Source organism: Passer montanus, unplaced genomic scaffold, assembly GCF_014805655.1.
Source record: "Passer montanus isolate IOZ18808 unplaced genomic scaffold, ASM1480565v1 scaffold18, whole genome shotgun sequence".
In the NCBI taxonomy this organism is placed as follows: domain Eukaryota; kingdom Metazoa; phylum Chordata; class Aves; order Passeriformes; family Passeridae; genus Passer; species Passer montanus.
In genome coordinates, this window is record NW_024365381.1 from 10223365 (window position 1) to 10242238 (window position 18874).

The 18874-nt window shown below is 38.4% G+C and overlaps 1 protein-coding gene across 12 annotated transcripts in view; it reads right to left on the bottom strand.

The window, feature by feature from the left end:
* NUMB (NUMB endocytic adaptor protein) overlaps window positions 1-18874 on the bottom strand; it is an 89378-nt gene that overhangs the window by 42203 nt on the left and 28301 nt on the right. For 3 of the 12 annotated variants that reach the window (XM_039705597.1, XM_039705596.1, XM_039705593.1), the window contains exon 1: window positions 2424-2571. The exons of 1 other annotated variant lie outside the window; for it this stretch is intronic. The gene's annotated coding sequence lies outside the window, so the exon portion shown is untranslated. Of the gene's footprint in view, window positions 1-2423; window positions 2572-18874 lie in introns of those variants that run through there. 8 more of the 12 variants (XM_039705599.1, XM_039705598.1, XM_039705605.1 and 5 more) reach the window with 3 other exon arrangements.

The window sequence follows — 18874 nt, forward strand, 5'->3', positions numbered from 1 at the left end:
TAACACAGGAGCCAGTATTCCACAATTTTATGTAACAGAAGTATCACCAAAGTAAACATTCAGACTCTTAAACTGTCACAAAAATACAAGTTTGATCATTGCAAGGTCCTAAGACTATGCAATGCCCCTTCTAGTAGGTGCAAGATAAATCATTTGCCTCTCACAAACCTGTGAAATTCAGCAAAGAAAAGAAAGCAAGCCTCATTTTCTCCATCAATATTATAAATGTGCCAGTTCATCAGACACCACAGCAACTGCAAACTCTGACTATGGTCCTAAACAATATGCTAAGAGGTTTAAGAGCAGAGATATAAGGCAGTAATCCCCTTGTTTTGTAGGCTCACTCTAAAAATACCCTGCAGACTGTCAGTCACTGGTGGAAAGCAGGTCTCCTAAACACTTGATGTGATAGAAAGTGAGTTGAATTATATTATCTATAATAACTGAAAAGAAGCAGGAGTTTAATAAAGAAACACAAGCTATGTGCCTTGTGGAAAGCAGTTCAAGTAATTTTGCTTTGTAGCTCATCGGCACACATGTGAATAATTTTAACTAACCAAGCCACGTCATTTCCAAGTGAATCATTTACATTTAGGGCAGCTAAATATCAGACAACTCAACAGTTTTCAAACATTAACATCTCAGTTTAAAAGGTATCTTTACAAATACATGCTGAATTTCAGAATGAAATTAGATATAAAAGAAAGTACAAAAAGAGCTGAAACAGCCAAAAGGTATGTTCTTTAATCAGCCAACTCCACGAACTGCAGCTTGAAGTTATGTATGGCAAATCCCACAAAAATAAATGTATTTTCAAAATTAAAAAAATACTCTTTAACAAGTAAAATAAGCATCTTTTACTGGTAGATCAATCATAAACCTTACAGTTTATACTGGACTTACTTCCATAGGACCTATGAGTATTTTATAAGCAATCAGTGTTGACTAAACAAGGCCAAACATCTGCTGCTTAGTAACAGACAGGGTCGGATACAAATCAGTCAATCACACCTTTGTGCTGTTGACCTGATCACTCCCTACTTAGTGGGAGTCCAGAAACATATGAACACAGACTGTATTTTTGGTTCCAGCTCTTAGGTAAGGGCACAGAGAGCAGACAAAATGAGCTACAGATCCAGAGCACGCCTTGCAGGAACCAACTGCACTCGAAACCAGTTTACTAGGAGGAGGACGTATTTCAGCAAGATATTAAAAATATTTATAGTGAAGCTTTACCCTTGGTTCATATACAACGTTTCACAAAAGCAAAAGCAACCGCATTTTGGCCAACCGATCCTGCAACACTGCTCTACACCAGCCACAGCATGGTCCAGCCCTACAGCCCACATTGCAGGAACATTTGCATCAACAAGCCATACATCTGTATCAGCCTCATGAGGAATCTTCAGTGGGAATGAACACCAGTGCTGCTGAGTCTGTCAGCAAGTAGGATTCAGGTACAGAGAAACCAGGTAAATCCACATGAGTACTAGCGTGCTCAGATACAAAACAGGGAGGTAAAGAGGGCTCTCCACCATAACCAGCAATGTTTCATTCATTCGTGTATGCTCTCAAAAGAAATAAGTTCAACAACTGTTTGAAGCTGATGCAAAATGTTCTGGAGTAGATGAAACTGATTTTAGAAATACAAGATCATCTCACAAGAAGAAATTATTAAATCAGCAGAGAAAAGCATATGGAAGAAGGGTGAAAAAGCCACTGTAATTATAAATAGCAATGAATATGAATTCAGCTATTACTGCTGTCTAGGAAAGGTCATAACTCATGTTTAGTCCTCTAAAAATTTAATTGTCAAATAAGCAAACAGTAGTAAGAATTATTATGATATTATTATGAAATTCTGTATATTTTAAAATTATTTATTATTAAAGTATTATGAAAGAATTATTATGAAAGGAGCAGAGCAAAGCAAGCAGGTTGCAGCAGCATAAGACCAGACTGCACTCAGCTCCAATACCATATCGTTGCTGTAGTTAATACACCCTCCCTGAAATGAAAGTGGAAGGTACAGGAAAGAAGCAAGTATAAGGAAGATGGCAAAGGACTACTTAATACCTTCAGCTCAAGGACAGATTAGATGTATCAAAGGTCTTCACCTCAGAAAACAAATTTTCCAGTGGGGAAAGCTACAACAATTACAATATCATAACATTAGAAAATAAAAAGGGAATGATGATTTTCCAATTCTTATATTGTAGGAACTGTGAAAAAGCAATAGAATCCTCCAGCAGTCCAGGTTTTAATAAAACAGTACTTCTCTTCATGACACAAAATCAAGCAGGACAATTCCTAGGTCTGGGAAAGTTTAAAAACTAAAAATAGAAAGGAATTTTTAAAAATAAATCCCCAAACCACCCAGATTAATTATTTGATCAAAGCTTCCAAAAGTTATTGGAACCTACAGTGGCAGTGGTGCAGCCATCCATTTAGGAAATCACCTAGTCCCATCTGATGGGCTGGAAAGTCTTGCTTCATGTCTTAATCTTCTATTCTTCCCAGGATCCAACAGTGACAGTATCAGAGAGCATCACTGTGCTTTGGAGCCTTTGTTGTGAAGCAGCCCAACTCCCAGGCTGGTGTCCCTTCAGGGCCGGCCCAGCTGGCCACACCTCCGCGTGGCAGCTGTCACAGCCCCACAGCAGAGCTGCCACAGCACCACCCAGAGCGGCCTCTCTACGGTGGAAGGATCTCCCTTTCAAAAAAAACCCAGAAGCAGGAGCTTTTATAGCTCAAGGCATTTAAATGAAATTAATCTGTATATTCCAGAGAGCTCACAAAATCTGAATTGTTGTGGCAACAAGTCATGGGTGCACTTAGTCAATCTCAATTACAAAATGAAAATTAGCTCAAAGTGCCACGAAGTGTGTCACTCACAGCATGGCAGATGACTCCCCGTTACACCATCCCTGCGCTGGGCCCAAGCACTCCAGTCAGTCACTGCCTGGCAGCTGTTCCATGGCAGCTCAAGACACTTCAATCGCTCCCATCCTCCACAGCTAAATATAATTAAGGCTTCTTATCTGTGGGTTTTCTTCAGCTTATTCACGCTAAATCAACCACACTTTTGACTGCAGCCAGTGCAAAGGAGGAGGAGGCCGAGTGACACAAAAAGCATTTTTAATATTAATTTAGAATTCAAATGAAATTGTGAAGCATTGCACCAAGCTTTTGTGAAAAAGTGGCAGGTTTTAATAATAAAAATGAGCCCAGAGAAAAGGTACAGTAATTTTTTCCCACTGTCAGGATATCAGAAAATCATTTGATCATCCCTCATTAAGCCTAACAACAGAAAAAGTTCACTTTCATGTAAAATATAAGCAGAATGTTTTTAGGAACCCACTCTGGTGTCCAGCATTGCAACTGTGGTTGACTTCTAAGAACATAAATTTTTCTTTACACTAATCTTATTTATTATAGTAAGAATTAATGTTTGCATTTGTACACCTGTCCAGTGCAAGTTTTGAATTGTTGCATAACACTTTTCTCATAATAACTCTTTACCAAGCTCTACAAGGAACTAACAGACTTTCCAAATCCATTTGCTTTACACAAATGTAACCAAATCAGAAGCTAGCTTAACAAAGTCAGACACAAACTATAAATACTTTTAAGCACACAGAATGCAATGCTTTCTGAACTCCCTCACCAGTTAAATACCTTTAAAAATATTTTGCCTCCTCTCTACAATCTAATACAAGCCATGTGTTTCATCAACCAGAAGACACAAAACATTTACGGACTCTGTCACCATACTCCCTGTGAGAGGTGTCTAAACAGAGAATTCCAACACAATGCCAGCTCTCTGATATCATTTTGTATATAGCAACTAGCATTCCTTATGATGACACAGCACTTAAAGCCTCACATCATTCCTAATGTTTCCCATGTCTGCTTCCTGCAAAGCCTTGAGATCTAAGCACAACTTCAGTGATTTTGAAAATTGTATACAGCAACATAACTGAAGAAATATCCTTTATAAGCATTTACCTTCATAAAATCCTGATGTACGTAATGGTGGGAAAAAAACATTCCCCAAACCCAAGTGTAGTATAATCAATTACCAGAACAATGCTCATATGACAGCAGCAAGAATAGGTTCACTTGGTGACTTACTTGTTTTTCCCCACCTCAGATTCTACTATAGTACTTTTCTTAAAAATCCCTCTCTCTTGAAGCTATAACCATGACTCCATGGATATTTTAAAAAAATAAAAGGAATCTTTGGGCTGAAATAAAGGGGAGATGATAAAGTGATAAGGTCAAGTCCAATATGGGCTACAAAAGGTTTCATCTGGGAACTTATGTCATTTTCTCCCTGTACCTCCCTCACCTTGTACAACACAGTTTTTTTGGATAATTTCAGTGTTTCTTTTAAAGAACAACCCATAATCTGGAATTAGTACTCCATTATACAAATTTGCCACAACACCAGTCAAGGCTCGATTTTTCTTTATTCATGGGAATAGACCTGAAGCTTCTCAGACCTATGGCAAAAGCTTTCATCTTAGTAATTTCAATGTTTGCATATTTTAATTTGGGGTAAGAGGGGAGAGGAGGGAAGGGATGAACTTTATGGAATTAAGTGATAAAAGGATACATCCATTAGTCTGCATTTAAGGTTTGAGGTTTTATGGAAGAATTCCAAGTCAAGTTTTTCATGTCTGCTCTTATAAACAGATGCATACTTCCCTCCCCCACTCCCTCTTCCTATCACTCGGCATTTAAAGCCTTTTGCTCGTAAGATAGTAATGTTGGTCTTTATGGAGGCTGTAGATAGGAATTCAGCTGCTATTGCTTCAACATCTCACAGGCAGTGTTTTCTTAAACAGTGATAATAATCTCTCAGACATTTCCTTCCACAGAAGTTACCAGATTTCATTACGGTCATTAAAATTAGTAACACATTATTTTTGACCAGCAATGATATATTATGAATCCACAACTACATGCTCAGTGAGAATTATCATATAAAGCTTCAGACATCAATAAATCCTGGGGTTCCTTTCCAGATTGTTTTTTTCTTTTACTTCTATTAAACTCAGTGAAGAGAAAAGAAAGTTCACTTTAAGTACATATAACAATAAAAATGTATTTCTCTAAATAAGTAACTCTGTGTACATCCAAAGAGATGGCTTCTACCCTTTTCACCTAAAATGAAATTGATGATTACAAAATTTCTTCATGATAATGAAGTTTTTTTAATGAAAGCTTTAATTAAGAAATGGAAGCAATATGTTAATTTCTCTAACAATCTAATCAAAGTATTTGGTCTTTCCAAGACCACAACAGGATTTTAATTCCAGACTGTAAACAATATTTTAACTAGTTCATCAAATATAACACTTGTGGGGGGGGGAAGTATAAATGTGAATTTCATGTCACTACCTGAGACAGACTGCTCCAAACTTGTAAAACTGCTTTACCTACCAAACGAACTGCAAGAACTCACATCAGCATTTTACCTTCTAGTGAAAACTAAGTCTATGGTAATTCAGAGGGTCAAGTCTTAGATAGAATGGACTAGAATATAATAGATTCAGAATTACTGTACCACCTTCCTGGTGTTAAAATATTGGGATCTTAATTCAGCTTTTTTCTGTTAGCTTTCTCTTCCCCATATTAATTCTGCTAGCATACAGATTTTATCTCTTTCAAGAGCAACATAGAATTTCTGCTACAAAAAGCAAACATGCATTAAAAGCCAAGAACGAGCCTTTGCACATGCTATATTCACATCTCAAAATGATTATCAAGAAAAGGCCAGAACGTGCGTTCTAACACAAACAGTTTAAAATGATCTTCCCATAACAATGAAAAACCTCCACTGAAATTGAATTTGGAAATTGAGATCAAAATTGTTCCCATACTCTTAGTGCAGTAAGACACAGAACACTTAGCGAGATGAAGTTAAACCAACCACTTTAAAAGTTAGCCAGCCATACACTAAAAGACAAAGTTAAGATATGCACCTCAAAATGCCTGTGCTACCTCTCAGGGTCCCAGTTTACCTATACAAGGAGCTAAGACTATCACCCTCTTCAATGAATACCAAAATCCTATAAATATTCACAAAACTGTCTCACCATACCTCATTAACAGTTCTCCCACCTGATTCTAAACTATTTTTTTTATAAAATAAAAAATATTTAATTTAATAAAATAATATATGCTTATTTTAGCCCCAATATGGAAATAAATGGTCAACTTAATATTATGAGCATGAAAAGGTGTTTTTATTGCAAAAGCGTCAAATGAAGATATAATTACAAGCAATATGTGCTGAATTAAGTCAGAAACATCTCATGCCATCAGTAAAACATTCTGTCAGCTAGGGCTAATAAGAACTACAGAAATATTGCATATTGCACCCATTAATTCTCTTTAAGATACCATCTGAGACATGGACAAAAAGACCATGTTCATTACTCAAACATTATTCAGATGTTCATTATTCAAACAAATTGAGCTTTTGGCCATCTTGTTACAGTTGTTCAAACCCAGGAAAAAAGTTCATTATCAATGTCACCCCAAACTAGAAAAGTATGTAGTTTTGTTCCTGGTATAGAAATTAACGTTCCTTACCCCATCATGATCTTAAGCAAAGTAGGATGCTGCCTATCACGTGTGGGATCACAATTCTGCCTCCTTCAGAAGGTGAAATGCATTCCACAGCTGCCTGGCAGGTCACGTTCTCCCAGAGGGAGATCAGGCTGCCCACAAGTCAGTACAGGACTACAGGCAGGGCTGCCAGCAACAGTGGCAGTTCAGCAGCTCCAGTAATGCCAAACAGCCCTCACGAACACACCAGTGTGACTGAATGACCTCAGCTAGGCTAGAACTGTCAAACCCACGGATGTCTCTCACCTTTCTAAATCAAGTGTTCTTCACAGTTAAACAGCTACAGTGATCTGCTGCAACACACAGAGTTTGGCGGCAGAGAGTCCCAGAAAGTGCATTGCCCATAATTAACACATGCTGGAAAATCACATGGCTGCAATAGCCTCTTGAATCATACAATACCTGTCATCTTCCCAACTTTAAACTGCTTGGCAAAAGAACAAGAAAAGTCAAACAGGAAATAATGAGGAAAATTTGTCTTCATTCTCAAGTCCATCAGAGCAATCAATGAAGCTTCAAGCTCTCTGCAAAGACAGAAATACCGCCTGACGACCCTGAAACCCTGCACCCAAAGGCAGCCTTTCCACATCTGCAGCACAGGGCACTTCTACAAGTCACTCCTCAAAAAACAGACACAGTACAGAGCAAGTGGCAGAAGGTAACCAGGGCATCACTCACAGGAATTTCCCTTGAATAATTCAGACTTTACCATTGCCATATTCTGCATTGCCTGCTGATGGATGTGGACAGTGGTAAGCAACAAAGTTCACTCCTGGTATGAGGGAGTTTGACATGGAAGCAGTATGAGCTCTACAGTTGGGGCAAGCAGGAAATTGTGCTGCTGCTGCTACTGCGCAGGCTGACAGATGAAATCATGTCCCTTGCGTTGCCATCTTGGTATGGAGAACATCACCCTACTTTCATCATGGACAGCTGCTTCCTGGGGTGGCAACTGAGCGGGGCAACAGGACACAGGATGAAGAGGGAAGCAGTCTAAAAATGCCTGCAATGGAACAGCTGGCACGTGGCATCAAGGCAGGCATGACAGGGACTCAGTGAAAAGGACACTGGATATTGTGCTGCCAGATTCACACAACCATAGAAGTCACAAGTGTGTTATCTTCACCAGCAACTAGTCACAGAGTCACTGATTTGAACAGCACCTCCATTATTCTGGCAGGTGACTGTAGCACAACTACTCCATCCATATATCACCATTCTTAACAGTATGCCCTGCCTTCCCTTTCTTAGTCCAGAAAAATTTAAAGAAGTTAATCTTACAGAATTTGCAGTTTTCTCTTATACAATAGGCAGCCTACAGGACACTGACAATATAGGTAACACCATTTAGAATGCCATTAAAATTAGGTGGGAGACAACACCACCTTCCTTCACAAGGAATCAATTATACATTCCTTAATTACAATTCCTCTACATATATTAAACTTCACCTTATTTACTACATTCACAGGAATGGAAGTTACAAACAGGGACTGCAAATAGTGACTCGGTGACATAGGTACTGAACTGAGGCAGAAAGTGAGCTTATTCTACTCTAGGAAAATCAGATCTCCTAAGAAGTTGGCATACTGTGCCACTGAGATGAGCTCAGTTGGCTGGAGCATGGCACCAATAATGCCAAAGCTGTGGGTTCAATTCCTATATGGGCCATTCACTTAAGAGCTGGTCTTGATGATCATTGTGGGTTCCTTTCAACTCAGAATCTTGGGATAATCCCTTCTTGCTGGCAAGTTCAGGAAGAGCTGATCTTGACATCAGCCCCTGGAGGACCAAGCATCACCTTATGTCACTTGGAGATTACCAAAAGCACACATTTCACTTGGCCAGACAACATCAGTGCACGTGGCAGAACTTAGAAAGTCTGCTCAAACTGCACCATTCCTCTGGCAGCTTTAGCAACCTTCACACCTGGTTAACTAATGACAATTGGTGTCTTGCAAAAATACATCAGCAAAACTACAGGAAACCAAAGGTTGTCTACAGCACAATGGCTAAGGCCTCCCTACTCACATTATCGAGCTCTTGCTTGAACCTCCCATTAATTCTCAAAGGTCAGATTTCATTCCAAAAGCTGATTGTCCATCAGGTGCACTGCAATTATCTATATTACAGAGCCACCCTTCTACTCTGCTTATGGTTTGCACTGCATCTTCCCAGCTCAAACTCCACCTCCTGAGGTCATCTACACAACAGCATCTTACCTGCAGCTCTCTGAGGCTGCACACATCACACCAAACAAACAGCACACTAAAGGCAGTGGTCTTCTTCAATGGTATTACTTTCTGGAAAAGGAAAGAGTTCTTAGACAAGAACTACAAAACTCATCTCTCTATAAGATTTTTTCAACATTACAGCAGTCTAACCACTGCAGGTAAGAGATGCTGAAAGCTTTTATATAAAGCCTTGCTACAAGCATAAATGCACAGCTTTGCTAGCACTGAGACTTGAGAAGTTAGATCCCTACATCACAGAACTTTATCTACAAAGTAGGAGCAGAAACAGCCAAGTAGCTATTACATATATTTCTGTGACCAACTTAGTCTCATGATAGTAAAATTATGCAAGTGGCTATGGGCATTTGAATCACATGTCTCAAAGAGGGCTGTTGCAAGCCACAAACCACTTTTTCCCAAATTTCACACCTAACCAAATTTAAGAGTGATGCCAAATTGATATTTTGCAGTGGTAAGGCAAAGTTGATGAACTCACAAGTATCATGCAATAAGATCTGTCATCAATGCAATAACATGTTCTTCAGTTACTTACACTCAGTATCTTACATAAAGAAGGTTTTTTAATGAAATCTATCCATTTGCAAATGTAATAGCTATTTTCAAGGGCAGCCTACTTATGTGACTCCTTTTTAATTAAGGATAAATTAAATATTTAATGAATTCAGAGTTCTTATATTGTTCCCTCACTGTCTGTAAGAAAATACTCTACAAAGGAAGGGGCAAAAATCACATTCTTCTTTTGCACCTCTCTCTATTGTGAAATACACCCTCTGAAGTTGACCACCAGCACTGTTTATACAGGGATTATATAGAAACATCTTTATAAAGTACACAGTGTCTGACTACACAAACTGACAGAACTTCCTCAGCCCTTCCAAGTCTCGAGTCTGAGCGATGACAACACCATTAAGTGACAACAGTTTCCAGGACACTCATATTCACATTGCCTATTGGAAGTTCCTTATCACCAGAAAGGGTTGCAGTCCATGCATCATGTCTGACAGCTACCGTGGTTTTTTCCAGTTCAGTTTCTTTCCTGTACTAGGTCCTTCTGTTTTCAAGTTTAACTCAAGGCTGAGTCCTTTCTTGGTCCATCAACTTGAATTTTAGAAGTTTCTTAAGATTAAACATTACAGACATTCTGACTGGAAGAAGACTTACTAGTGGTACAAGATGAAACTTCCTGAACCCCAAAACTACAGCAGAAAGAACGGGATGAAATTCAGCATGCCCTGGATTCCAACCCCAAAGCTGAAAAGCAATCACAACTACAGAAATTTTTATTCACAATATTTTGAAATATCAAGTTAGTGACCTACACAGGTATTTTTTATTCTTCATAGAACTTCTCTCTCCCTGAATTCTTAAAAAAAAGAAAAACTAAAGACGAAGGTGGTAGAATAACTTCAGAGCCTGGAACTGAATGCTTTTCATAACCTCTAACATGAACTTCTAAAATGCAACAGGCTGCTGAAACAAAGCCAAGATAACTGAGGTTATCTTGGATTGTCCTCCAACCACACCCAGGAATGCAATGCATGCCAGAACTCCACAGTTGGTCACAGCCATGGGCCAGGAGGAATCCAAAGTGCTCTGAGTCAGTTTCTCACCGCTGGAATCAGGCATTCAGGCGGGCTTGCTATAAATATCCAGTGCTGGAGATACAGGAGGAGATTGGAGCCATATGTGGGAGACCCAAACACCAATTACACACCGAGCAAAGTTCCAGCAACACAAAATTAAGGAAGAAGAGGAGATTCAGGAAACGGCCTACTTTAAGGCATACAGTCTGCATGTTGTGAACTCTCACAGAAACTGAGAAACCAAGAAGTAAGGCTGGGAAAGGAATCAGAAGTTTGGGCTACAGAAAAATCCCCCTTGTATATTACACACCAATGCATACAATCCTGTTATTCAATTCATGTTTTCTATATAGAACAAGTAAAATTTGTGTGAAAAAACAGATTAACTAGCAAGGCAAAAATCCCAAAAGATGTGACTGACCACATAAGCTAACTTCACAGAACATATCTAAAGTCTGCCCAAGCTTAAGATTGTATTCATAGCTGAACATACACGTGATCTGCTCCATTTTTTGCAGTTAAAATTGTCTTACTCCCTTATTTTTTGTTGTTTGTTTGTTTGATGGGGAGGGGAGGACGTTTTTCTACTAAGAACATTTTTACTTTTCAAAATATTCTCTATAGGTGAGTGTCTTTTCTACTAAAAAGGAGTTTTTAAATTTTGTTACTGCTACATTGCTCTTCTACAAGCCATCCTGGACTTACAAAACAATAACTATCTGAATAGAAGTTTTTAAATTGTCTTACATGTCACAAGTCACCTAAAGCAAACTTGTAAATTTTTTTTTCCTAAAACGTTAGAGAGGTTTGGGTGGTGCAGAACAGGATTATTTGACATACTTATTTCTCTGATACTGGAAAGAAGGCTAGAAAGCATTCCTAAAATATTTGATAGTCTTGAGATTCACAGTAGGAGACTGTATTTCCTGCTGGATAATAGTATTACATTACACATAAAAATGACTATGCCAGTAAAATTAAAACACCTACAACGTGTGGAGCTGTCAGCAGAGCTCCTGTTCTGTCTGAAGGGAGACTCCAGAAGGGCCCAAGGGACTTGCAACAAGCAAGAGGGATGACTGAACGCCTCTGTAAAACCTAAGTATCCTAGGTTGATGACCATTGTGTGAAGTTAATCCATGCTTGCTCTGGTACAAAATCAGAACCTAGACCTCTGACTGATTCTCCTTTATAAAATTATTTTGGGAATGGGAAAGGAAAAAAAAGTGCTTTTTGTAGATATAGTTACCAAAATGTTATGAGAGCAGGCAATGTGTGTCAGTATTACTGACTAAGCATTATGTCCTAGGTCTGAGAAGAAAAAAAATTAAGGAAATAACAACTAAAACATGAATAAAAAGACATCGCTGGCATAGCTATTGCTAAGTGACATCTTATCTAGCTTTTATAGCGACTAATTATTGACTGGCATCACAGAAAAAATAGATTTTGAGTAGAAGTCTGAATATTGATAACATCAGCTTAATGAGTATGATGTTTAAAACCAAACTCAATCAAGACTCAAGTCTTCAAACTAGAGAAACATTTAAATTTATCTACTAAATACACTGTAAGAACACCCAGTCTTTATTTACACTATGTTACATTTCAAAGGTTCAAACTTTCAGTATATCAGTAACTAGCAACCTCTTCTGAATCTGTTTTAAGTGGTTTCCCTATGCAAACAATTAGAGGGATTTTTTGAATATCTCACTGAAGTTAAAGGTCTAGGTTGAGATGAGTTCTGAGAAGATGAAAAGTGCTTCTACACAATGTTCTCAGTTATATTACGTACACATTTTAAAAAGGAATAAACGTCCTGAGGATGTCCCACAATTTATTTATAATCTTTCATAAGAATCTCTCAAATTCTGAAGTTCACAAAATCTCAAGACAAAAAGATGTGGTATTCCGTTTTTAAGAAATGAAAGAGAAATTCACAAGCTTATTTCAAGGAATAAACAGATTACACAACCAGGCAAAGAAAGAACTGACAGAGTACACTGTTGATTTCAAACAAATGCTAACAAATACCTCCTTCAATAATTTAAATCCAGTCCACCCAGGATTTCAAACCTACGAGACATTCACTTTTACCTATAGCATTAAGTCATTGGTTTCCATAGCACTTTTCTTACCATTTGGAAAAAAAAAAAGTCTGCTGTTTTAAGGACTCCACTGATCACTACCCATACAGACTTGGTCACTTACGCTAGAGACAAATACAGACGATACAGTTCCCAAAAATTCAGAGCATGAAAAGGTAAAGTTCTGCAAGAGAAGGAGGTAAGGCAAGAATGTGGTTGTGATACAGGCTTCACTGGACAGGCTGCCCTGAGACACTCCCTGCAAATTCTCTTCACCACCCACGGCCCCTCACGTTAGGCATCCAGATATGACACGCAGCAGGAAGGCCTGGACCGCCTTCATCGTGGGTCAGGTACACTGAAACACTTTGGGAAACCTAAACCACCTGCACATGGCCTCAGAGGCTACAGGCAGGGTACCTAACTGGGATCTGGGAAACGCTGCAGCATACACAGCCCAAAACCACCTTCAGCTGCCTTCTTTGCACAGGTTCTGGCAGTGCCTGCATCAGTTCTGAGACTCCAAAGCAAACATTTTCTAGCAACTACAGTCATAACACCTTAGGACAACTCAATCAGAAGCAATGGCTATATCCTGCTATAGAAGTTAGCACAGCTTACTGTGACTGTCACTTATTACATTCCACCAGAGCTGCAACTGACACAACCACATAAAATTAAAAATTTAACCTACCAAAACCCTTTTTTTTTAATCCCTGCAGTTGATGTGCTTATGAAGTCCATCCTTCTGTGACAGAGGATGAAAACCAGTGAGTTTTAGGAGGCAACAACAGTCCTCCACTTGGGTACGACAACTTCAGTGAAATCTTCAGCAACACCCTGCCTTTTCTGCAAAGCCTGAGCAATTGCATCAGTGGGGCACTGGAGAAGCCTCACTTCCTCTGCATCTTCAAGGCTCACACAAGGCTTTACCAGCTCCAGCTGTGCTCACTGATAACATAAGAAAGCTTGTAAAAAACATCTGAGAAGGAGCAGGGTAAGGTCCAGAGTGAAGCATTTGGGTATGTACAGCATATGGTAAGTTTAGTTCCATAAACTGAATTTAGTGTTATTCCTGAATCCTGCTTTCACTCATTCAAGTTTGTCTTTGTGACTGGCAGAGCTACTTTACTCTTCAGTGTACACCTATAAAAATAACTGTGCAGACAGGATCCCAAGGTGTACTAATAAGACAGTTACAAGCCTAGACAGCAGGAGGTTTCAGCCTGTTCCAAAGGAGCTTAATACTTAATGGAAGCATAGAGGCCTACAATTACACAGCTAAGTCCCAATATATGTTTTTTACAAGATTAGAGCTGGAAAAATTCACCTGTCCTGGGAAGGAAAGAAGCCAAATGGCAGAAGAGAGATAGAGACAGCCAGGAAGACATTTCCAGGATTTCTCCCTTCAGCCTTGAATTACAGAAATCGGTGGTGGTTTTTACACCCCTTGAACTCCACAATATATTCAGTCAACATGGTTTACCTCCTTAGTAAAGACTAGAGTAAATATCCAGAATAAGTATCTCTGGAAAGGGGGTCTACAAATACTCAGAAATTTATTTTTTTTAATGGCAGAAAATATAACACACACACACACACATTCCACACCCCACAACCCAGTCAGAAATTTTTTTTTTTTTAATGGCAGTAAATATAATACACACACACACACACACACACACATTCCACACCCCACAACCCAATTTGGTTATACATACCATGGTTGTTTGGTAGTTATACATGTCAGCTTCCACCATTTTTGTCTCTTTCTCATAAACAAACTTATTTCTATCATGCCAAGAGCAAACTAATGCATGTACATGGGACTGAAAGCAGAGAACTATCACTCCCATTTATAAAGTAGAAGGGAAGTTGATTAACCTGAAAAGATGCAATATATGAATCCCAACCTGAAATATACTGCAAAATTTACATAGATGGCAATTGTGGTCTCCAAGGGCAGGGAGGGAGGGAAGTACTAAGTATTCCTTCATTTGAGAATCCAAAGTTCTTGCAATTACAGAATTTTAGTTGACTTTTAGGCAACACTGCCTGACCACTTCCCAAAACTTGGGGCAGCAGATGTAGTGAATTCAAGATGACATATTTATAGCACACAGAACCCACATACAGCCACTAATTCTATAATTAAACACTAAACCAAGATGCTATTATGAGCACAATGTCTCTGGCAACGTACCACATTCAGATGGACACTGAAATATCTTTTAGATAATTGAACTCGATCTAATCTGGAGTTGGTATTTCCTGGCCAATGATGACTAACTCCTCTAAACGATCATTAAATATCAGGAAATACCCACCCCCAACGTCAATCACTATCTAAACATACACTAAAGTATCATGTTTTGAACATCTTCACTCACAGATAAATATCATATAGGCAACACTGAGAGGAAGAAAAACCCTTTCCACCAGTTTTCAAGTAACAAAAATACAAAATCACATCCTAATATTAATAACAAAATGTGAGTTAGGGCCAGACTTCCTGCTCACTTGTACAGTTTCACAAGAAAACACTGGGCTCTTCCACAATTATCTCCCTCCCTTCATTCGTATTTAAAATGCCACCAGAATTAAACTGATCCACACCACAACTGTGGGATGATGGGTTAGAGAAGGGCTCGCACCAGTACTGGGAGTAGTTTGTGCAGTGAGGACACTGGTCTTGTACACCTCTGCTGGGCCCTTCCCTTTCAGCTTCCCACGTGCTCTGTCCTGCTGCCCCGACCAATTCCAGTCCTCAGCAACCCACACAAAAATAACCAGACCAAAGAGCCTTGGTGCAAACTCCAGCCCAAAGGAGAAGACATGCCTTTTCATCTCCATTTTCTGTTCCATTAAAAACAGCAGAGGAAAAAAAACACTTCTTAGCTCAAAACAAACAAAGAAAGAAAAAGAACCCATGGTAAGTGAAAGACAACAACACATTTATATTCAGGAAGGCTGAGGAGTGGACAATTGTCCTCTTCATTTCTGTAGAAACCAAAATTAAAGGCTCTCAGTAGGAAAGTCACAGCTCTAATCCCCTCTTCCCCCGTCTCCCTGAAGGTACCAATAGAAAGTTTTCATCACAGTAGTCAACACATCACTATGCTGTGAATGTTAAATCTAACCCAAAGAGACTGCCATAATTTCCTCTCCTATCCTTTTTCCATCTTTTTTTTTCTTCCCTTTAAAGGCAAAAGATTTGTTTTACAACTGCCATAAGTGCACCAAAACTATTTCTAATTTACTTAGAATTACAAAATAATTTCATCCCTGATGAAATTGCTAGTTGATATTAATTACACTACTATTCTCCTATTAGAATTCTACATACTTAGCTTAAGTTGGCATGTGGTTCTCTGCAAGTCAAACACTTCCTAATTAAATCCTAAAATCCTATCAAATATCAATATTAAAACTGCTTCCTTCAAGCAAATCTACAGCTTGTCATCAAGAATGATTTTGTTTCAATAATCATTCTGGTGAATATTCTGCCTGAATAAAGCAGCTTTATTTTTCCTCTGAACATGAAAAATCAAACCTCTTATGAAAATTGATATTCGTTCCCAACCCTCCTCCCGGAAGAGCTAACCACTTATCAAACCACTACAGTAGATCTTCTGGCAGCTCTTTGAGCTGTAATCAGAGATCAGACTTATATTCAGATCTTTGGGGGAAAAACCACCACCACCACAACACAGAGCACACACCCATACAGAGTCCCCTTCATAATTTAATTTTAATTTACAAAGATGGCTCCTTTGCGCTCATCTGAAAACATGTTATGTGTCAACTGTAAAATGGAATTGAGCTTTTTTGGAGAGTACTTTTTTGGACTAACACTCCCATAAGCAGAGTGCTGCACCTGGGAAAACACATTAAACTGCTGGTTCAGAATTCACTTTGCAGGCAAGTGAGCAAATAAGTCCCATCAGCATTATCTGGCACGACACCTCTTGCACTCCTTGTGTCAAGTAGTTCTCGAAATGTTACATCTATGCCACTGAAATTAAACTAGTGACATTTTTTCTCAAAGTGGGAATCTTACATAATGAGGAGCAATAGCACAAGTAATCCAGAGGCAGCATTCACTTAGCACCAACTCACAGCACTGTAAGGATGGAAGTGAGTTGCTGCACAGAAAAAAGTTTACAAGAAAACTTCCAGCAGCAAACTGCTTAAAAAAAAAAAATTAAAAATCTCCTACCAATCCAGCCCTCTAATTCTACTATATAAAGGTGTCTAAAGTCAGTCTATATTGATGTGAAGGATGTAAATTAAGAGTCATGATTTGGTGGAAAAAAATGAAAAGAAAAACAAACTGAAACACTGCCAAAAAACTCCCTCAGCAGTTATCTTGCTGTTTAAAACAGCTGTGTCACATGGAGTAAAACAGCCCACTAAACTATATCACAAAGCAAGGGCAGAGTTTTAAACTAATCAGTACAAAGGTCCTCAAGAAACTGAGTTTTCACCAATTATAGCTTTGCACACAGTTCAGTTTATAATGTGGACTTTGTAAAGATTCAAGACTTTCCTAGTGACGTGCTTCTGAGTACACAACAATATGAGGAAGTGCTGTAGCTAATATCCCTCTTCTCTGCAGACAGTCACATATCAAAGATGCATCATTGTTTAAAATGGCTCCAGCTCCAAAGGGTGAAGATCTGCTCCCTGTCCTGTCTTGACCTTAAGGGAGGGACACACTGTCCACCAAAACATCCTGTCAGGAAAGCAGTAAGAAGCGTGCAAATTTGGAGATTAGGATAATAAATACACTTTTGCTGGTTACGTATTTTGGCTTTCAGAAAAATTCTTGTTGAATAATACAGAGGTTTTTCTAACCAAGTTTTGTCCATGCTTGAAATCTTGATGAACATGTCCACTTGGCAGCTGCAGGGAATTAGGAACAATGTATTTTGAAGCTCCCTGTGTGATAGTCTTGTGTGAAAGTTTTCATTGTTACATCCATTCTCTTTTGAAGTTACATGTTTCCTGAAACTGGTTTAGCAGAACAAAACTGCTAGTAATTATTTGCTATTTCTTCCAACATAGATATTTGGAATTTATGTGAACATAGTCCAAGTCTGTTCATTAAGTAAAGTACACGCACCTATATAGGAAAAAAAATGGGACTTTTACTGCTTTGGGTTTTTTTCTGTTTCCTTTTTTAGGACTGCATTCCCAAACCTGTGAGGAGATGCCCATGACATAAGGAACATGGTCAACAAGTGTTTTAATCAGGTTCTTTTTCAATATTTCTTAGAACTGGCACCAAGTTCTTAGAGAACAATCTGTTTAGGTCAATAATAAACTGCAGGGCTCCTAAATAAGCTGGTAATATTGTACCTATTTGTCTCCTAAGTAAAATTACTGCTTTTTACTGGTCAAAAGGTCTTATTTTCTCAAGTACAAAATTAACAGAAAAACTGGCTGATTACTCAAATGACTACTTCAAATGTGGTTTTATTGTGTTTTTATTATCATACCTTTATATTTAGCTACCTGTGCTCCCAAGATGACCACTGATCTCTGCATTTTTCTTTAAGTTTATGCAAGTGGAGAGCATTAACCAAATAAGCAACATTATTTCAACCTTTTTATAGTAAAATGTCTACTGAAAACCACAAAAAAAAATTAATTCAGGTTAGTGTTATAAACCCTAACAATGTTTACTGGATTGAAACAGTTGGACAAGCCTGCTCTCATATTTAGTTCCATTGCTAAGTGTCAGCAATTACTTTGCATCTCTAGATACTTGCACTTGAAACTGAGATGTGGAGGAAAATAAACATGGCAGATGAGATCCCAAACACTTAGTATTTTTTCCAGCTCAAGCTTTTCATACCTTAGATAAAATGCATTACCTATTTTTTTAACATCAGATTAACAGCTAAGATTTTTTTTTTGAGAGAATGTAATTTTATCAAATAGCAAAGAGAATTGTCCAAGCAACACACAGCCAAGTCACAGAATCAAATCTGAGCTTTCATATCTTAAAACCTAGTCCAAACAGGGAAGCTCACTTTCATACTGTGCTTTTTAAAAGTGACAAAACAAATCACACAATCCAGACTGAATAAACCAGATGTTACAATTTATAGGCTCTAGTTCCATTCTGTCCAATGTATACGCACCATTTTCTATGAAGTAAACTAAGACTGAGATCTCCATTTCTCAAGAACTAGAAGTATTGCTAAATTCACAAATGCCATTTCAAATAATAAAGAAATATGTTAGTACATGGAAAAGATTCATAAACATATTTTTTTAGCAAGGGTCTCTACATAATGAGCTA